This window comes from Microcebus murinus, chromosome 6 (assembly GCF_040939455.1).
Source record: "Microcebus murinus isolate Inina chromosome 6, M.murinus_Inina_mat1.0, whole genome shotgun sequence".
Lineage (NCBI taxonomy): Eukaryota > Metazoa > Chordata > Mammalia > Primates > Cheirogaleidae > Microcebus > Microcebus murinus.
The window spans coordinates 35,116,767-35,133,058 of NC_134109.1; the positions used below are offsets into that span (position 1 = coordinate 35,116,767).

A 16,292-nucleotide genomic window follows, 5' to 3' on the forward strand; every position below is an offset into this window, starting at 1 on the left:
GTAGATTCAGGTGGGTAGCCCTTTAGCCTAAGCCTAAATACAGGTAAGCTGAACCTCTCTTAACCCTTTTCATATTCTGCCATATATTTTAGACATCTGCATTATGTTTTATGTTCTCTTTGTCTTAAAGGACTATATATGTCCTCCTGAATTCTAAAGTTTACAATACTGCATCTGACATATTAGATACTCAAATATTTGTCATGTTGGATTGAATCTATAGTTATAACATGAAAAAACACTTTCACATGATTTTCATTTGATTGTCCCCACAATTGTATAATTAGGCACATCAAAGACATAATCTCATTGTTTACTAAGCAACTGAAGCTCACAAGTCCAAGTTACTAATTCAAAATTATTCACTCTTGTTATTTCTTCATAAGCAAACTTTTGGTCCAAGACCATGCTGGTCATAAGTGACAAAACCAGAACTTCACAGTACTATATTCCACCACACCACATCACAGCAGAGCTTCAAATTTCCCTATATGGCCAGTCCTAAATAAAATTAACTTGCTTTTCGTGTTTCATTTTTCCTATCTTATTAAAGTTTTAAGGTTTTATTTTTATTTTTCTTCCTAGAAGTTTTTTTCTGTTAAGCTTCTTCCTTTTTCCTCACATAATTTGTTATACCTTCAGCGTCAAAATTATACTCCATTTCAAATTTTACCTACATTCCCTCATACCTATAAGTTAATCCATGCTTTAAAAAGTTATGTAATTTTGTAAATATAATTTCCTTATTCTGCCTTAACAAATGCATTTTATTAGTATTACTCATTTCAATTCACCAGTATTCTGTAAAATGGCTTCTGTTCAATTTTACCCTCTCTAAAAATAACCTATTGTATAATTTCACATTCTGATATTCCCACTAGACTCATGAGAAAAAGACCGGCAGCTGCTCTATGAAAGTATTTGCAATAAGCAATTAGTCAACGTTAGCTGACATCCAACATTATAAAAGCAAAGTTAACTTAATATCTATTGTCACTCCTTAAGTTCATATTTAGAAAGTCCTATAAACCTCTTATTTAATTAATGATTTAAGGTGATTCACGCCACTTCTCTGAATCTGTTTCCTCCTGTGTCATAGTAAGAAAGTTGGTCTAGATCTTTAGAATTTCCTGAATACCTAAAGATTTCCTGAGTCTGGGGATTTAAATCCAAGCTTATTTATTCTCTATTCTCAAATATATTCTCTAATATATTTGCACCATGTCTACCCACTGTACTTTAATGTTCTACATAGTTTTGTATCCTTATCACTACGAATACAGCACTATGCAAATACAGGCAAGTTTCACTTGGTCTTCTAACTGAATATATTAATTTATTGGCTTTAGCAGGAAAAGATTCTTCAAATTGCCCTGTGTGATTGAATGAGTCACTATGAACTTTGAACCAAATTCTCAGTAGGTAACATTGTAAAACTGTGATTAGAATCCAAGTTATGTTATTATATCCTATGACTGATACTCAGCATAACTAGCATCTGCAAAGAAGATGGTAATTAATTAGGAAAGGAAAGACTGGCCCCCAAATCTTGCTCTTTTCCACAGTCCTCTATAACCCTTATTATATACAATCCCTGACTGACTGAATTGAAAACCAAACCTTTTAGAATGCCATCAACTCCCAGCCTAGATCATAAAGCCTACTGGGTTGGGGGAGGGGGCCACCTGACATGAATGTGTATTTCACTTTTGATTTATTATAACAGATTTTGCTCCAAAAATTAAGAGATTTGCCAAATTTGTTTTTAGATGAGGTTAAAGTCAATTTCCTATTACAGTAAAATTTGAAGAAATATTTTTTAAAACAAAGATATAAGCTTTTGTAAATATTTCCAATCAACTTGTAATAATGTCAACATTAGTTCAAATTTAGATTGAAAAGTATTACACCTCTAAGTAGCTTTAATAGTTGCCTGGGCCTTGTCATAAAAATCACTAAACTGTGTTTGGAATACATGTTTATCTATAAAATTCAATGCAAACACAAGCTGACGAAAATCATTTAACTGTGCATACAGTACTAAAAGAACTAAAAGGTTCTGGGAACCTTAATAAAAAATTACATGTATTCATCACACCTGCATGCAGTTAAACATATGACACTCCAGTTTCAGGAATCCTAAGCTTACCAAAACTTCTACAACTAAATTTGGGTTGCTTGGGGTACAGGAAAGAGATGCGAAAGGGGAATGAGGCTTTTAAAACCCCTATTTTGACTAAATCTGCAGCTGTAATTACAGCTGTTCTGAAGCTTTTCTTGGAACTGCCCAATTACATTTTTAAAAAAATAATAATAATCAAAAGTAGGTTAAATGAGCTAAAGAATGTGACAAGAGGACTTCACAGTTAAATTCTTACTTTGACTATGTAATTTTCTATTGGTTTTGCCCTGCAACTAATAAATAAGAATTATTATATAAATGCAAGAAGTTTTCAGCTTTCTTGGTTTTTGTAGTTTTTAATGTTTTTTGAAGAGAAAAGCACACTGAATTTCTTTCCCTTGGTATTTATGCAGAAACTTATATTTTAGGCTTCTTCTCCCTTTCCATATTACCTATTTTTTTTTTTTTTTTTTTTTTTTTTTTGAGACAGAGTCTCACTTTGTTGTCCAGGCTAGAGTGAGTGCCGTGGCGTCAGCCTAGCTCACAGCAACCTCAAACTCCTGGGCTTGAGTGATCCTTCTGCCTCAGCCTCCCGAGTAGCTGGGACTACAGGCATGCGCCACCATGCCCGGCTAATTTTTTTTTATATATATATCAGTTGGCCAATTAATTTCTTTCTGTTTATAGTAGAGACGGGGTCTCGCTCTTGCTCAGGCTGGTTTTGAACTCCTGACCTTGAGCAATCCGCCCGCCTCGGCCTCCCAAGAGCTAGGATTACAGGCGTGAGCCACAGCGCCCGGCCTATATTACCTATTTGATGTAACTATGAAACAAGTCTATGACTCAAATGATATATATGTATGATACCAATAAACAATACATAGAATCCTTTTAGATATTCCAAATATATTCTCTAATGGTACATTTACTCAAAAAAAGTTACATCATAAATTAACACAAATGAAATTATACACATTTTAAGACTCATTTTTGTGTTATATATTAGATATAATCGGCATGTCAATTAATTCCCTATTTGAAGGGGCAATTATTTTTAAAACTCATAAATTTATAGAACTTTTAAAATAACTGATCTGTTGATTTTCAAAATACCTTCAATGACTGAGAGTTTTTTAACTGCATGTTTTTATTTCTATCTCTGAATAGCAGAAATTTCTACAGAAACATCAAGAGTAAACAAAGATACTTTCTTGGGAAGAAATAAAAAAAGGAGCCTTTCAGATTTCCTAAGATTTAAGATAGAGAAACTAAAAAAGATACTGGAAAATTTTTAAAAGCTAGTATGGTGAACATCTGCTTCATCTTATCAAATGTTACAAGCGAAGGAAAGAGTGAGGTTAAGAAGCAAAGTAACGTATTAGAAAGAAAATGTTTTCTCTAGTGATTTACTGTTTAGTCTCAGATAAACCTGCTCTCTTGTTTCCTAGGGCTATCAAAAAAGAGAAAGCAACATTATTGAAATTTTTGTGTTATTTTGCTGAACAACCAAAGAACCCATAAATAACTTTCTCATCATTTATGGAAAAATACTTAATAATACATAGGAATACTAAAATATAGATTACATCTGACACATTTACCCTGAAAGCCTCACAGTAAGTCAAATACAGTTTCCATAGTTATGGTCAGTATGTCCACATAGAAATAGCAGATACATTATTCTCCATATTTTTTTTTCACTGAAGTTGGTTTAAAAAATACAAGGTCTATGGTGAAAATGATTAAGAAAGAATAAGAAACTCACCTCTTTTTCTATATTCTGAAAAGTTAGAAACAAATGCCCCCATAATCCTAAATATGGTGACCAAATATTCATACTTTCCTAACATCTGAATAGGCCTATGTCTTCCATGGATGCTAACCAACACCAACTGGGATTTAAATTAAAAGCTAAGGAAGCATTACAAGAGGAACACAGAGAGCCACAAAGCAAGAGGCCAATGAGCAGATAATAAGAGGATTTCCGTATTCAAAGAGGATAAAGATAATTTCAAAGCATAGATTATATTTATAGGAGACTGGCTCACCTGTAGTCAAAAAGTAATTCATAAAAGGCAAAGAAATCACATGGAGCACAGACAATTCACCAAATTCAAGAATGAACAGTATTAAGCAGCAGCTTCTAGAAACCAGTAGTGCTAATTAAAACAATACAAGAGAAGGGCTGATCCTTTCAGTCACAAGCCAAGCTCCCTAAAAAGTACAGGCAGGCTTTGGAAGGTTGGGTGCACATACCAAAGCTTGCAAACCAACTATCAAAAATGATCTCATTTAACTTCTACTAGAATCCTCACGGAATGATGAGGCAAAATGAAGGGGGAAAAAAAATCCAATTGCAAGTTAAGTGGAAGATGTGTAATCAACTAAAATAGCTACTACAAAATCCTTTTCATATCTCCCTTTCCAGCCATATGTCTACTTTGAAGCTTTTTTTTTTTTTTTTGAGACAGAGTCTCGCTTTGTTGCCCAGGCTAGAGTGAGTGCCGTGGCGTCAGCCTAGCTCACAGCAACCTCAAACTCCTGGGCTCGAGCGATCCTTCTGCCTCAGCCTCCCGAGTAGCTGGGACTACAGGCATGCGCCACCATGCCCGGCTAATTTTATATATATATATATATCAGTTGGCCAATTAATTTATTTCTATTTATAGTAGAGACGGGGTCTCGCTCTTGCTCAGGCTGGTTTCGAACTCCTGACCTTGAGCAATCCGCCCGCCTCGGCCTCCCAAGAGCTAGGATTACAGGCGTGAGCCACCGCGCCCGGCCTACTTTGAAGCTTTTTATTATCATATATTACTGTTTCCTCTACTACAGAAAACCTATACAGCGGGATCCAAAACACAGTGCTAAGAAGGCAGGGCGCAAAGAGACTTTCCAGAACTACAAAATATTTAATTCCTTGTTCTCTAAAGTTTCAAAAAGACATTGCCTTCCGAAATCAAGAAGTAGGAGTTTAAAATCACGACCAAGATAATGGAATCTTCTATTTGGGAGATTGGAACTCGGGGAGAGAGAGGGGTTGGGAAAAGACTGCAAGAGCCAATGATAGAAAATCTACTGCGGAGACACTAAAAAACTGAGAATTTTCCATAGACCCTCTCATGTCCTTGCCCCTCATAGCTGCTTGTCAACAACTTAATAAAATCCAAATTGCCCAATGACTGCTAATCTACAAGATAAATTCTCCCATCCTCTGAGAGCCATCCTTGACCAGCTATTCCTCAAACTAGCTGAACCCTGCCTGACCCCATCCCCTATAAAAAAAAACTCCTCCATCCTTCTCCAAGTTAGAACCTCCTGCACAGACATCTCAAGCCCAACATTTTAAAATATATTCTTATGCTAACAGTGCTCTGGTTGCTTTTTTTCCCAAACTGTGAAAAGTTACAGGAGGTAAACAAGGCAGGAATTTGTTTCACCTTTGTTTTCTTGATAGGTTCCAAGGTAACTATAAGCACTGCTTCTGTGTCCATATAGTCAATAGGCAAATATGTAATAAAAAAGTAAAGCTTCTATTGGTCATTTAGAAAAAAAATAAAGACAAAACTTATTAAGGACATACTGCTACATACTTTTATGTGATGGATTCTATTTAATACTCACTACAACCCTTGAGATAAATATTTTTATACTCATTCTATAGATGCAAAAACCAGAAACCTAGTTTAAGAAACGTATCAGTTATCTCCAATTATCCCAGTAAATTATCTCAACTAAATTAAGCCAGAAGCTACATTGCCCTAGGTCCAACTATTGTCTGTAAAAAGCAAATGCATTCTTCGGAGCCCCCTCTATCTTGTTAGGTCTACTTATTTGCTTTTTTCAATCTTCTTAAAAAATTCTTTATGGAATTCATCTATCAACCTCTCTTCCTATACATTCACCAATGAGGCTTACATATCCTCGAGTAATGCTGAACATAACTTTTACACTTAAACAACTATACTCAGATTTCATCAGGATATGTCCCTCTGGGCACTTCTAAGTCTCTTTCTCTAGTCTTCACATTACAGTTTAATAATTGACTCCACTAGTATGCACTGTAGTTTATATTATAACCAATTGGAAATATTACAAATAAAAAACATTTAAACCCAGGTATTATACTTGCAGAATAATTGTTTTGGAGGGAGGGGGATTCATTATTTTGGGGAAAAAAATTTGTCAATACAAATTTGTATATGATAGATTCTGGCATTAGCTAGAACTAAAAGATAAAGAACAGTAACTCTCAAACAGAATTATTTTCACCACCAAAAATAATGGGGGGAAATGGGAAAAAAAAGAATGGGGTTAAAAGTGGGGTTTTATACTATGTAAGTATATATATACACGTGTGTATGTGTATATGTATGCAGGCTGTAGTAACAGGAATCAGATTTGTCCTCTCACTTGAAACAACAAAAAATCCTAGAGAAAATACAGAAACCAACAGTTCTCAAGAAAATGGAAATAAAGCAACAAAGAATAATGATTCCAGAAAGACAGGAAACAAACAATATAAACTCTATGATTGCCTCAGTTTACCACCTTTAGAAATTTTTCAGGCTTTGGCACAGGGAAGAAAAATCAAGGTGGTTGACGTACTGACTACCTGTCCAGGAAAATAAAAAAAAAAAAAAAAAAAAAGGTGGTTGATGAACTTAACTTGAGTTGATGGAACAGAAGACCTTAGAGTCCATGAGGACAAAGGCAGCTATCACAGGAGAAAGTACCAGAGAAGCTACACAGGGTAGGGACAAAAACACAGAGATCTGCACAAGTGCCTCTCAAATATTCAGCACAGTACTGAATAGTTCGATCATGTGAGACAACTACTGGGGGTTGGAGAAAGAACCACCTGAAAAAATTAGAAAGAATAATGACTGGCAATCATACGACCCAGGAATAGTGCCTACTCCAACAAGCCAGACTGAAAAGCTCTTAATTCATAGGACGTTGAGTGGAGAATTTAGGAAGTAGAGAACTCAGTAGTGAGGAATAATTAGCCCTGGATTAAGCATTGCTCCAGGCTGCCTAGCAAATCATAAAACCAAGCCTCAAATTGTTTCCAAATAGCTACATCACAGAGCAAAGTTCAAGAATATTTCTAATAATACAAAAAAATCTAGCACCCAAAAAAGGTAAAATTCACAATGTCTCTCACTCAATTAAAGATTACCAAATATGCAAAGTGGGAGGAAAACATGAATCATAATGAAGAAAACAATCAACTGACTGAAACGAACTCAGAACAGGTGTTAGACTTAGCAAACAAGAACATTAAAAGTTATTTTAAATATGTTTCACATATTCAAAACATTAAGCAGAAACATGGAAGATATTTTTAAAAGGTTTAAATCGAACTTCTACAGATGAAAACTATAATATCTGCGATGAAAAATACATTACATAGAATTAATAACAGAGACACTGTAGAAGAAAAGATTAGTAAACTTGGAAAAATTGCAAAAGAAACTATTGAAAAATGAAACACAAAGAAAAAGAATCCAAAAAGAATAAAAAGAGAATCACCGAGCTGCGGGGCAACATCAAGCAACCAAATACACATCGTAATCAAGTGCGTTTATTTTAGGAATACAGAATTGATTTAATCTTTGAAAATCTAGCAAAAAAAAAAAAAGTATGAGATCATCTCAACACACACGAAAAAAAGACATTTGACAAAATTCAACATCCATTCCTGATTTTTTAAAACCTTTCTGCAAACTATGAATTAAAAGGAACTTCCTCAATCTATAAATGGCATCTTGAAAAATCCACAATTAACATTATACTTAATTATGAACGAATGAATGCTTTCCCCTAAGATTAGAAACAAGACTAAGATGTCCACTCTCACTATTTCTATTCAACATTATACCAGAGGTTTCAGCCAGTGAAGTTAGGCAAGAAAAAGAAAAGGCTTTTCTTTTTTGATTGGAATAGAAAAAGTAAAGCTCTCTTTATACACAGAAGACATGCTTGTCTATGCAGAAAATCCAATGGAATCTACAAAAGAGCTAATAGAACTAATAAGTGTGTTTAGCAAAGTTGCACGATACAATACCAATATATAAAAATCAATTGCATTTTTATATATTAGTGAATAAGAATTAGAAATTGATATTTTATAAAAATGTTTCTAAAAGCACCAAAAACTGTGAAATACTTAAGACTATATCTGTCAAAAAATATCAGAAAGATCAGTACACTAAAAGCCATAAAATACTGCTGAAAGAAATTCAACATCCAAATAAATTGGATAACTTATTCATGGGTCAGAGACTCAACAGTCAAAATGTCAACTCTACCCAAATGTACCTATAGATTCAATTCAATTCCAACCAAAATCTCAGTAGCTTTTTAAAATAAATATTTATTTACAAATGGCTTCTAATATTCCTATAGAAATGTAAAGCCAATTAGAGAGAGAAAACATACAGTAATTTTTTATTTATTTATTTATTTATTTTTTTTTTTGGACAGGGTCTCGCTCTGTCACCTACACTAGAGTACAGTGGCATCATCATAATTCACTGCAACCTCAAACTCTGGTCTCAAGCAAATCCTCCTGCTTCATTCTCCCAAGAAGTTGGGACTATAGGAATGCACCACCATGGCTGGCTAATTTTTCTACAATATTTTTTTGTAGAGATAGGGTCTCACTCTTGCTCAACCTGGAATCAAATTCCTGGCCTCAAGTGATCTTCCCACCATGGTCTCCAAAAATCCTAGGATTACAAACCTGAACTACCACACCTGGCCACCACACAATAATTTGAAAGGGGAAAGTTTAATATAAAGAATCATTAACTATAACAGAGGATTGGAGAAACAACCAATTAACCAATGAGAAATAAAGACAACTCTACTACAGGAACAACCAATACTCCCTAGGGCTGAAACAGGGCAACAAGGCAAGAACTTTATGCAACCCCCAAACCATTCCAGAGCAGAGATCCAGACCTTGTTGGAGAGGGCACAGTCCACTCACTGAATGGCAGAGAAGTTACTCTAAGTGCTGCACCGACAGAACTTGCTGAAAATCTGTGTTGTGGAACTTGCTAGAAATCCATTCTTTAGAGCACTAGTTCACAAAGAAGCATCCCAACAAAAGACACTCTGCTATAACCACCCACTAACCCCACCAGGGGAAGGTATAAAGAAGGAGACGTTGTTAGCCTTGGGTCACAAGATGCTGGGTACTGCTGCCCTTTTAGTACTGCAGGAACCTGGTGCTGGTGAAGACACATACCCTTCACATAAGCTATCCACTGGGGAAGCGATGTGAGCTGACAATGGAAAAAGGTGAGTGTGCTGCTACAGCCCACCAAGCAAGTAGATAGAAACAAAGAAGTAAAACTCTTTCTTCAGTGTTTCTCCAGCACTCTCTACTGGCAAAGCATAACATTGTGCCAGCTGGCAAAAGAAAAATATTTCAAGGCCTGATCTGTTTTCACACAGTAGGCAAAAGGAGTACATTTGGAACTGAAAGGCAATAAATCAGTAACCTGCATAATAGTCAAGATAACTTTGAAAAAGAACATGCCGGATGGGTTAACATGACCTGATTTCATGATTTGTAAATCCACAGTAGTCAGTATGATTTTTCTAGAGGACAAAACAAAAAACACAAAGAAACACAAAAAGATCAACTTTTTTTATTTTTTATTTTATTATTTTTTAGAGACAGGATCTTGCTGTGTCATCCAGGCTGGACTACAATGACACAATCGTAGCTCGCTGCAGCCTCAAACTCCTGGGCTCAAGTGATCTTCCTGCCTCAGCCTTCCAGGACCACATGTGCACGCCACCACACACAACTAATTCTTTAAATTTTTTGTAGAAATGAGGTCTCAAGTATGTTGCCCAGACTTGTCTGGAACTTCTGGGCTCAAGTGATCCTCCTGCCTCAGCCTCCCAAGTAGCTAGGACTACAGGTGCCCACCACCACACACAGCTAATTTTTTAAATTTTTGTACAGATGGGGTCTCACTATGTTGCTTAGGCTGGTCTGGAACTCTTGAGCTCAAGTGATCCTCTTGCCTCAGCTTCCCAAAGTGCTGGGATTACAGGCATGAGCAACAGCACCTGACTGGTTAACTAATTTTTGAAAAGTCAAAAGGACAACCATTTCAACAAATGGTGCTGGAACAATTAGATATCTATGCCAAAAAAAAAAAAAAAAAAACCAAACCTATATCCAATTTTTATTCCACATAAAAAATTAACTCAAAATGTATCACAAGCCTAAATATTAATACAAAACCATAAAACTTCCAGGAAAGAACTTTCATGCCCTTGGATTAAGCAAATATATCTTAGAATGAAACACAAAAACATAATCTATATAAGAACAATTGATAACCTGGACTTTATCAAAATTAAAAATTTATGCTGGGCACAGTGGCATGTGCCTGTAGTCCCAGATACTCGGAAGTCTCAGGAAGGGGGAAATCAATTGAGCCCAGGAGTTCAAGACCAGCCTGGGCAACATAGCAAGATACCATCTCTATTTAAAGAAATAAATAAAATAAATTAAGTAAATAAAAAATGTGTGTTCTTCAAAAGACATCAAGAGAATGAAAAGACAAGCCACAGTCCAGGGGAAAAAACTCTGTAAAGCATATATCCGATAAATGACTTTTATCAAGAATATATAAAGAGCTCTCAAAATTCAATAATAAGAAAATAACCCAATGAAAATAATGAGTAAAATATTCAAACAGACATTTTATAAAATAAAATATACAAATAGTAAATAAAGACATGAAATGATTCTCAATATTATTAGTCATTAGAGAAATGCAAATTAAAACCACAAAGAGATATTACTATATATCTATTATAATGGCTAAAATTAAAAAGAATAACCATACCAAATATTGGTAAGATGTGAAAGAACTCTCATATATTCCTGGCAAGAATGAAAATGGTATAATCACTTTGGCAATTTCCTAACAAGTTACAGTACAACTCAGTCATTCCAATCCACTCCTAGGTATTTACCCAGAGAAATGAAAACATGTGCCTATACAAAAACTTGCATATTCACATTCATGCAGCACCTAAAAAGATGCTCAATATCACTAGCCATTAGGGAAATGCAAATCAAAACCACAATGAGATACCACTTTATACCTTTTAAGACAGTTATTATAAAATTTAAAACGGAATTACCACGTGATCCAACAATTGCACTTCTGGGTACATACCCAGAAAAATCAAAAGCCGGGTCTTTAAAAGATTATTTGTACATCTGTGTTCACCAGCAGCATGATTCATAGTAGCCAAAAGGTGGAAGCAACCCAAGTGTCCACTGACAAATGATCAGATAAATAAAATGTGGTACATATGGACAATGGAATATTTTTTTTAATATACAATATTATTAAGCCTTGAAAAAATGAATGAAATTCTAACACATAATACAACATGGAGGAACCTTAAAGACACTACATTAAGTGAAATAAGTCAGTCACAAAAGTACAAATATTGGATGAAACCATCCATATGAGGTACGTAGAACAGTTATAGAGACTGAAAGTAAAAAGGCGGTTGCCAGAGCCTGGGGTAGGGGAATTGGAAAGTTACTGTTTAATGGGTACAAAGTTGTAGTTTTGCAAGATGAAAAAGTTCTGTGGATGAATAGTGATGATGGCTGCATAAGAATATAAATATACTTAACACCACTGAACTATACACTTAGAAATAGTTAATAAGTTTTACGTTATACCTATTAATTACAATTTTTAAACTTAAAATTATAAATAATTTTTTTTTAAAAAAGAAAATAAAAACTCATTTCTATACTTTGCAATAGTTTTCCTACTCTCAGGATGGATGTTACCTTAACTGTGGGGTAGAAAAGGGAGATTCAGATAAAAAAAAGTAATCACAGTGAACAAGCACTTCTAAAGCCTGTAATCAGGTCCAGATACTATGAGGCACTAGGGACATGAAGATAAATAGTCCCTATTATTAAAGGATTTCTGTTCTAATCACATTTACACCTAGGCAAGACATAAAAAACAAGTGGTCATTAATGGCATCATATCAAACTGATTCTACTGCCACCCAGAACCAATAATTAGGAGCAGTTTCCAAATGATAGCAGCAAAATATTTGTTTTCTTCATATAAGAAATGTTTTAATTCAATTTCCCCACTCTCAAATTGAAAAGGACTATTTCTGAAAGATACCAGTAACAAGAGAATAGATGAAAACACATATAAGGGCCAGGCGCAGTGGCTCATGCCTGTAATTCTAGCACTCTGGGAGGCTGAGGCAGGAGGATCGCTCCAGGTCAGGAGTTTGAAACCAGCCTGAGCAAGAGCAAGATCCCGTCTCTACTAAAAATAGAAAGAAATTAATTGGCCAAATAAAAATATATAGAAAAAAAATTAGCTGGGCATGGTGGGGCATGCCTGTAGTCCCAGCTACTCGGGAGGCTGAGGCAGTAGGATTGCTTGAGCCCAGGAGTTTGAGGTTGCTGTGAGCTAGGCTGATGCCAGGGCACTCTAGCCTGGGCAATGGAGTGAGACAATGTCTCAAAAAAGAAAAAGGAAACACATATAAGAATCTTGCAGATCTATAATGGATTAACATTGTGCTCATATTTGCAACAGGCACAGTAATCAAACTCATCCCAATTTTCTGGACACCATCTCATGTCTTTAGTCATCACCTTCTAGCTCTATTATTCAACTTATTGCTGGTCATAACTAAGAATCTTAGTGTGTGAAAGAATAGAGATCAAGAACAAGTGAAAGAGGAGAAACAAGAGAGGGAGTAGTAGCAGGGGGAGGGCAGAAGGACAAGGAAGCAGGGAAATAGATGAAGCAGGAGAAAGGAAAGAAGGAAGAAAAAGGAGGGAGGGAAGAAGAAATGCAGATAGCAAACAAATTATAAAAAATGCTGAAACTCATTCATAATCAAAGAAATGAAAACTAAGAGATCCTTTTCATCAACTGAGAAATAGTAAAAGCTCAAGAATGTCCAGTGTTAAAGAAAACATGCAAAAAAAGTAAGTGTATAAACTGGTACAAACTTTCTGAAGGGGATTTGTTTCTATGAATCAAAAATCTCAAAAATAATTAAATCCTTTGAGCCAACCATACTATCTGAAAGAGTTAATGCTAAGGAAAAATTAGATACAATTCTTTGTGTGCATTTATATCATTTATATATATATTAATTAATATATATTTCATAGATATCTGTAGCTTTTAAAACTGCCTAAGGAATTCTTATGATCATCCAGTTTTGGAACCATGCCCCAGTAAATGAATATGTGTATTAAAGGAACTAACATATATGCAATTTTTGTGAGCCTGGCACTATATAATAACAAATATATCATCATGTTTAATCGAAACACATTAAAAGGTAAAAGGTATGTTTTTAAAGTACCATATTCCTAAAATACTGACAGCAAAAGCCTTAAAGAGAATTTTCACTATTATATTTATAACCTCACTTAATAGAATTTATGTTCCTTTGTTAAGAGAAAAACTTTAGACAAAATGAATTTTTTCAGAGTTTATCTGAGCAAGGAACAATTCATGAATTGGGCAGCACTCAGAAAAAGGAGAGGTTTAAAGAGCTCCACTGCAGCAATGTGGGCAGCAAACTTTTATAGGCTGAACACAGAAGGAAGACGAAGAAAATATACTTGATTCAGTAGAGTGAAAAGGCCTGAGTTAGATGTTAATTGGTAGTTTCTGATAGATAAAATCTGTAGTTTTCCTTTTACTGTTTAAGTTGAACTTCCATAAGCTTAATAGCCTCACAGTTATAAATTTTATAGCACAAATGTCTTATTGAAAATTACTGTCTGAATCTGATCACTACATACGCTATGAGTATGTATAAGTATTATTTATCAATTTTTTTAAATGGAAAAAATAAGTATGGGAAGCAATAAAAATACTGTTTTGAGGGGGGAAAATACTAAGAAATTGTATCTTTAAAATTGTAAATTATCTGTATCATTAAAATCTATGACAAGCTTTGGGAAGCCAAGGCAGGAGGACTGCTTGCCTCCAGGAGTTCCAGACCAGCTGGGGCAACATAGTAAGACCTCATCTCCACCAAAACTTTAAAAACTAGCCAGGCATGGTGCATATACCTGTAGTATTAGCAACTCAGGAGGCTGAGGCAGGAAGATCCCCTGAACCCATGAGGTCAATGTTACATGAAGCTACGATTTGGCTACTTTACTCCAGCTTAAGAAATGGAAAATGAGCTTGTCTCTAAAAAAATAAAAATAAAAAAATGAAATAAAAATAAATGTATGAGAAAGTATCTGTCTATATCAGCTATCTTTGATAAGAAAATGTTCTATATCTACATTGTCCAACATAGTAACCACTAACCACATATGACTACAGAGGACTTGAAATATAGCTAGTACGACTGAAGAATGGATTTTTTTCATTTTACTTGTTAGGAAATTAAATATAAAATGTCCAATTTTGAATCAAAATGTAGTTTACTATATCTCAAACAAGAAACAGTATAATTAATCAAAGCTGGCACCTAAACTATTGACACAGTTTTGCTATCTTAATGGTAGCTTGTTTACCCCAGGAGTGAAGAAGCCTCAAGAGTGAGTATTGATGAAATTGCAAAAAGAGTTTTCCATAGCTTGTTGAGAATGGAATATTTTTCCTTGAAAGAAGTAGTCCAAAGCCTAGAAAATGTGGTAGTCAGGTGTTGCAAGGTCTGGTGAATACAGTAGATGATGGAGAGTTTCTAAGTACAGCTTCTGTAGCTTAAGCAGTGTTGTTTGTGCAACACGTGGTCAAGCATTGTCTTAAAGAGTACTGGCCTGTCTCTATTGACCAATCTCAGCTGCTTAATTGCAAAAATCCTCAACATTTCATACAAATGGTTGCATGACAACCGCTGTAATCAAATGACCAGGTTTCATGAAGTTGTAGTGGATAATACCAGCTCTGGACTACCAAACAGACACCATTAGCTTTTTTTGATGAATATTTGGTTTTGGACTGTGTTCCAGCATTTCATTTTTATCCAACCATTGTGCTGAACACTTATAATTGTCAGAAAGAATCCATTTTTCATCACATGTAACTATACAGGGTAGAAATGGTTCACTTTTATGTCATGACAGCAAACCAAGGCAAGCTTTGGGACAATTTCTCTTCTGATGCTTGTTTAATTCATGTGATACCCATCTATCCAGCTTCTTTACATTGCCCATTTGTTTCAAATGGTCCAATACTGTTGGAATAGTAATGTCAAACCTTGCTGCTAATTCATGCATAGGTTGAGACGAATTCGCTTCTACTACAGCTTTCAGCTCATCATTATCTACCTTGGTCTCAGGTCACTGACGTGGCTCATTTTCAAGGTTAAAATCACCAGAATAGAACTTCTCAAACCATCAATGTACTGTGCATTCATTAGCCACATCCTTCCAAAACACTGATATTTCTAGCTAGCTGAGCTACACTGGTTCCTCTATGGAACTCATATTCGAAAATAACACAATTTTTTCTCTTATTCCTAGTTTCACAAAAAATTGCTCTAAGAAAATTTGAAAGATAATCACAAGCCAAAACATGTGTCTAAAAGACTGAGGATGTACTTTCACAATAAACATAAAACAAGAAATGTCAAAGTGAAATGTCAGAGATATCAACTGTCAAACTTGGTACTTAAGGAAATTGTAAATTTCATACTTAATAACCTAATGTAAATAGCCACAGATAGCTAGTGGTTACCATATTAGAAAACACTGATCTATATGGTCCCTGGCCCTTAACTACAGTTAGGTAACCCTCTGTTGCCTGTTCCTCTGTTCTGCTACCTTCTTTGAAACCTCCAAGCTAATAAGCTAGCAATTAATTATCATTCATTATTTATTGAGTACCTCCTACACATCAAGCACTGTGTAGAACTCATGAAATCCTCTTATAAAATTCACAATCTGGACCTATCAAACAATTCCACTGTCACTGGCAATTGTTTAGCCTTAACATGTAAGTATTTATTCTTCTTAAAGGGATTTCATCTGGTATTTACAGTATCTCTTACTATTAATAATATATTTACAGTACTCTCCCCTTATCCAACGGGATATATTCTAAGATCCCCAGTGGATGCCTGAAACCACAAATAGTACCAGACCCTATATATACTA

General features: G+C 35.0%; 1 protein-coding gene across 10 annotated transcripts in view; it reads right to left on the reverse strand.

Annotated features, from left to right (window-relative positions):
• The window catches only part of FUT8 (fucosyltransferase 8), a 293,680-nt gene that overhangs the window by 209,675 nt on the left and 67,713 nt on the right, over nucleotides 1-16,292 (reverse strand). The window lies entirely within an intron of this gene.